Source organism: Haemaphysalis longicornis, unplaced genomic scaffold (assembly GCF_048455015.1).
Source record: "Haemaphysalis longicornis isolate Haplotype H1 unplaced genomic scaffold, Haemaphysalis longicornis Haplotype H1 scaffold_17, whole genome shotgun sequence".
Classification (NCBI taxonomy): Eukaryota; Metazoa; Arthropoda; class Arachnida; order Ixodida; family Ixodidae; genus Haemaphysalis; species Haemaphysalis longicornis.
In genome coordinates this window covers 3,029,660-3,035,659 of record NW_027526276.1, presented here as the reverse complement: position 1 = coordinate 3,035,659, position 6,000 = coordinate 3,029,660, and the positions used below count along the sequence as shown (strand labels likewise).

Genomic DNA, 6,000 nt, shown 5'->3' with positions numbered 1-6,000 from the left:
TGCACGCACATTCCCAGCTTTTATGGCTCAAGAATCGGTCCGCGGTTGTTGTCGAGGCATACGTCCAAGGCTACAACAGGACTGATGTTGTGTACTTGAATGTGGAGCGGACGCCGGGTCTTCTGAGCCCTGCTATTGGTGGTGCTTGGCGTCACACCCTCAATTGACACTGAACGCTTGCCGCGGCCTTCCTCTTATCGAAACGCCGCCAGAACGACGAAACTGTCCCACTCCCTTGGCACATTGAGGGCCCCGATACGGTCTCCATCCCGTCTCCTCTCTGAGTGCTATTGTAGCACAGCAGTCGTGAAACCTTCAAAGTTCTCTCCACAACACTGAGGTGAGCTTGCGTCTATGCATGTGGCTAGATCATCTGAAAACTGTGTGATTCTAGCTTACAAGGTTGCATCATTCAGTGTGGATAAAGAGGCAAATATTACGCGAAAAAAAATGGTCGAAGAATTGTTACAAAACCTGTCGCTCAAACGTTACTTGGAAAGCGTTTTAGCCTGGTCGCACGTTGGTAATTGCTTTTTTCCCTCGTGTCAATACGTACCGTCATTAATACTTTGGCGATATCTTCAGACAACTCTAACTCTATAGCAGTAGCCTGAAACACCTTGCCGTGAGACGAATGCATAGATTTACTGCTTGGTAGTGTTTTTATAGGTGCATGCAAGGATTCTTTCTTCTGTTATGCCCCTATGACTGATTGCGATCCACAAAAGGTTGACAAAGGGAAACATCTTTGTGTTTTCTACCCGTGCAGTAAAACACGGTTGGGTACAAAGCAAAGGAAGCAAAAAAAAAACCAGATCATACTTCAACACAAAACGTGTGACCTTCGCAGCCCAAACAAGAAAGGCTTGTGGGCGGTCTGGCAAATACAACCGCACGTGCAATTACCCCGCTCAAGCAAAAATATTGTAATGGGCAATAGATCTTTTTGCATAACTGGGTGACCTATCGAGAATCCAGTCTGAAAGACCAAGTGGTACGCTACTTTCTCTAACAACACGGCTGGAACTATACATAAACTACGTATCGTATAAATGAGGATGCTTATGTAAGACAGAGGTACTTCATACCTATTCAAGGGTGATGGGGTGGATCCTTGCTGAGGAAAAAAACTACGAAAAAATTGATTATAACAATTTGTATCGTTACAAAAAATTATTTGAGCAAATAAAAAGCAGTAATCTGGTTACGTTTAGGAGCATTTCATCGAATTCTTTATGTGACGACGCGTTTAGCCTTTGGATCGTGGTGTCATCGACAGCGAATGAGGCTTAGTTGCATTACTGTTTTTATCAGGAGTTTGTCGATTTAGTTCTATACATAGCGCTGTGTCGAAGCGAAATATTGCGGTGGCGAAATAATCAATTTTTGGGGCGCCTAAATCGGGTAAGTTGTAGTTGTATTAAAACAACCAAATTGTAATTATAAATAACACAGCAACTGTTAACATATGGTACAAGCTTCGTCCCTTTGCACGAAATTGTATTGCCCGTCCTACCTGCAGCGAAAATATATTTCGGCTTTGAAGAATAAACGGGGCTACTATGTAAAGACAGTACTTGGTGGCGCTGTCTTGTTTGCCCCGCGCTGATTCCTTCTGTCCTCAATGGGTTTTTGTTTGTTTCACAGGTGTTTCGTTTTCCTATATATGTTTGCGTTAACTAGCAAGTGTGGTTTTACTGCTACTTGTTCCAAAGTGGATGTATAGCAGCACACAGAATTAGAGTCTATCCCTGAAGTAGTTCCATGTAATGCGTCTTGCCCAAATTGCCTTTTAGTTTGTAATCGCGGAATCTCATATTAAATTGCGCATTGTAGCGTAAGACGTGACGGAAGGTGCCAGAGGTACGGAGTCACTCAGACTGCTGCCGGTACAGGTGATAAATACCTTGGAATGCACTCCACGTGTAGGAGCATTATTGCACTGATTGATAGTTAAATACAGCTTTCCATTACCAGTCCCGTGGCGGGTGACAGCTGAAAAGTTAGCATAGTGGCCAAACAATCGAATGTACACACGTGAGTGTGCCTCACGTGCAATCTTTCCTTGTAGCTGGCTTTCTTTATAGGCAGGATGAATGAACGTCTCTATGGAGCAGGTACTCTAGGGGAAGAGTCCATGTTCATGAACGCCTTACGACGGTCCGGCTTTGGCTCTCTTCACCCGCCGAAGCTGGTATTTATAGTCAGAGGTCACAGCGTTCCCTCTCAGTGCTCGGGGGAGGAAAAGGTCATGAGAGGGTTGGCAGGTCATGAGGGGTTCTCATCCAAGCCCTACATAGAATGGCTGATGGTGCCCGGAGCCTCGCAGAAGCGGCATTGCGAGGTGCTCGTGGGTTGCGGAGGTGTGTTTGAAACCCTCTAAGGAGACGTTTTTGTTATTTCTTGAGGTTTTGGTGTGGAGGGAGAATATTATTCGCCCCACCCGGTGCTGCTCCGGGATTTGAAGGACAAGAGAAACAGACCTGCCATCGCTCGCCAAACATCTGGCTTGCACTGTGTGTTAGCTCTCGTACATGCCGGTGGAAAGCTTGGTTACCGGGAACGTAAGCTTGGAGTGTAGCCCAAATAATGAATACGTGTCGTTCGAGAGAATGCTGCAGTAGAATTTGTGCGGCGGGCTATGAGATGAAGTCTCTCGAGAAAGTTATACACGCTTGTTGGCCGTATGTGATAATGACCACCCCAGGGGTTTGGGCATGGGCTTGGGCGGTGCAAGTTCGTGCCGTCGAGTGGTTGGAATTAATACGCTTGTGAGGAATGATTCAGCTGTAGTCACAACAGCGGTCATGGCTATTTTTCAGGGGTTGAATGCGGCGTCTGTGTACATGGTGGTGGAGCTCTGACAGTGTTGTTTGGAGAACGCTTTCGCTAGGAAGTGTCTGCGAACCTAGTGGAATGCCAGATGAACGTTAGGGGGAGTGCAGCCACATCGGTAAACTGGCGAATCTCACTCGGAAGCTGAATCGTGTCGGCCTGGAGGTGTTCTAGTGGTGAGCGCAGGCACAGTTGAGTTAAATTCGTTCTACCAGTGGAAGTGAATATTAGGCGTAATAATTGGCACATACGATGAGCTTGGAGGAGTTTATCGAAGGCATTGTGAACTCCCAAATGTATGAGTTTCTGCGTCGAGGTGCTGCTGACTGGTAGTCCCAATGCCAGCTCGTAAGCGTTGCGTATAAGAGCTTCTGCCTCGAACTCTTCAGCCTTCGCGAGCGCGGAGGCATCTTTTACTATTGGTTGAAGGCAAAGGCAGCTAGACACCGAAAGCACCAAACTCGGAGCTATTATTCTGTTGCGTCTCCTGTCGCTCTGAGATGGCATGTTTAAGGGGCCAATGAAGGAAATGCAATATTATTTTATGTTGAGAACAACCCAAGATAACTCACTCAACTTCATTGTGGCTTCGAAATACGTAGTGTTGACAGTACCATTATATAAAACATCTAAAACTGCTATTTCGTGCTGTGCAACTTCATCAATGCCGAAACAGGGGAAATAATAAGAACAAGGCTATCAGTTTTTTTAGTGTTTGTGAGCATTGAAGGGAAACGCTCAAGAAGAAATGGGTGATGTTAAATCGTGTATACATGTTTTGTAGTTGTAGCTTAAGTAGGGTGCCCTGCGCCATATGATGTAGTCCAAGTGTCAATATCAGGGCTGGCAACAATGTGTCTGGGAAATTATTATTACTTCAGCCGTTTTGCCGATTATTCAGCACAATCGTTTGAGGTGGATGTGTCTGACGAATTCGGTAATTGGATATGTAGTACAGCCGGCGCGTGATTTAGTTGCAGCGGAACTGAAATGGAGGTAAATACATTAACCGGAACCCCAACCACACCAGAACCGCACTTTTTTTTTCGATTAGACACCTTGGGGCTAGCACGCACAGCCGAGATAACACACACAAAAATTATCTTACAAAGTAGTAGCCATCTTCCACAAAGACATGGAAGAGGAGCATTCTTTTGGATCTACTGCGCACCACTGCTCCATAACAGTAGTGGGCTGACAGATAAAGACACCCTTTCGGACGCTGGGAATGACGACAAGCAGGACTAGGAGGAAGCATGGTCCGGCCATCTCTGCAGAGGGAATGACCGGAAATAACGCCGCCCATATATTCCCGTTTTCAAGAAGGCTAAGATGAAGGTTTCCTGAACATTCCTCTGTGACAGCAAAAAGTGACAGCCAAAAGCTGTCACAGCTCTGTGACAGCCAAAAGGCAGGCGACAATGACGGGCCTTTTGAAACATCAAAAAGCTGACATGCCTCGCTGCTGTACAATGGCGGCGTGGTGTTTTTATTGTTCATTTAATTTGTTCGAATGTTCAATATTTCAAACTTAGATGGCGCCCCTTGCGGTTCGAAATAACGAGCTGTTACTGCAATCAATTTCGAATTAACGAAATTTCACCGGATAAACATCTGGTTCAAGTATTGATTTACCTTTCGCCCGAAAGGCTGAATTCAGGAAAAGAATGACAGACATGCAGACAGACCAAAATTTCCGGGTTTAGGTAGCCCAAGAAAGAGTGTCCCCTTGAATACCGGGTTCGGACTCTTGCATTGGCTGACGGCAACTTCGACGCCGTTTGCTTGCAATCTCTCACCGCATTGTCACCGCCCATTCGCCAAAACTGACAGATGCTGCAGTGGGGGACAGCTCATTTGGTGCCCCGCTATTTTCTAAACCGATTTTTACCGACTCACGAGCATCTTGCGGAGTGTTTATGTTCAACCTAATACTTTGAAATTTTTCGGGCTGGCCCGCTGAGCGTTAGCCTTGCCCTCGCACACTGGTGCTATGGGCGCCTGGTGACTCAGTGCTCTAAAGTGAGGACTTAAAAATTCCACATCAGCACCCGCGACAATGTCCACCCAGGGTGCATCAGACCTGCCAGAGAAATGTACATCCATGGATAAATCAAAAGCGACCAACAAAATATAAGCCAGAATAAAATAGAAGACTTTGGTTCGTGGTGATCACACAATGACGGTTGGGTATACAGTCAAAGCTCAGTTCAACGACGCTGAGGGGCGAAGGGAAAAATTTCGTTAAGTGCATAACTTCGGTGAATTGAGTGGTGCATTTCTTGGTCGCATAATTTGGTACATTCGATTATATACTATAGCGGAATCCAGCAAGCTTATGCGTTGGCTTATTGGCGAAGCATGAATAATCCGAAAATAAAATTTCGGCCCACGCGTATGAAAAGACACAACGAAAATTGTTTCCCGAGCATGAACTGCCGCCGGAGGACTACAAATTTATTTACAACCAAAGAAGTCGGCTATCTTTTCTTGAGTGCGCTTTGTAAGCAAGCACACTAAACCTCTTTACACCATTTTTGGTGATAAAGGGTGTAGCAAAGGTTGAAAAAAGGTGTTGGGAGCCCATTACACCCTTTTTCTGGAATCACAACACCCGTTTCCCAGCTCTACACCATTGTTGTGGGAAAAAGTGTGTTGATCAACATCAACACCCTTAGTTTTTCTTAGGGTGTTAAAAAGGTGTAGAAAAGATGTTCAGTTCTTCATTGAATAAGGTCATGCATGCATCTATAATTACTCTGTAGAGGACAAGACATCCCCGCAACCTTCGCCCACTCGTTAGAAATTTTTAAAAGCAAATAAAAATTGTTCGACTGCAATGATCGCTCTTTTACTGATACAGTGCGCCACATGCCCCATGTTTAGCTTTGGCACGTGAAATATTAATTTGAACGTTTTAAATTAAAGACTAATTTTGGGGCGAAACGGCTGTTCACCCAATGCAACACGCTTAACTTTCTGTAAGGGGTTGAAACGGTGTGAATTGGGTATTCAGTTGCGAAAAACGAACAGCGGTGCTGGGGTCGAACTAGTTTCTACCGGTGTTGCTAAGTTTTTCTACGTTTGCTATGCTTTGCGACGTTCTTGCTAGCTAGGATAAGCCCGGATACGTGAGGACTAGTTTTATCGCATTTTACAATTGAT

General features: G+C 45.3%; 1 long non-coding RNA gene across 1 annotated transcript in view; it reads left to right on the top strand.

Moving 5' to 3' along the window:
• The first annotated feature begins 207 nt into the window (after positions 1-207).
• Positions 208-6,000, top strand: part of LOC144166351 (uncharacterized) — a 28,961-nt gene continuing 23,168 nt past the window's right edge. Inside the window, exon 1 of the long non-coding RNA XR_013321654.1 lies at positions 208-340. This is a non-coding gene — a long non-coding RNA (uncharacterized LOC144166351). The remainder of the gene's footprint in view (positions 341-6,000) is intronic.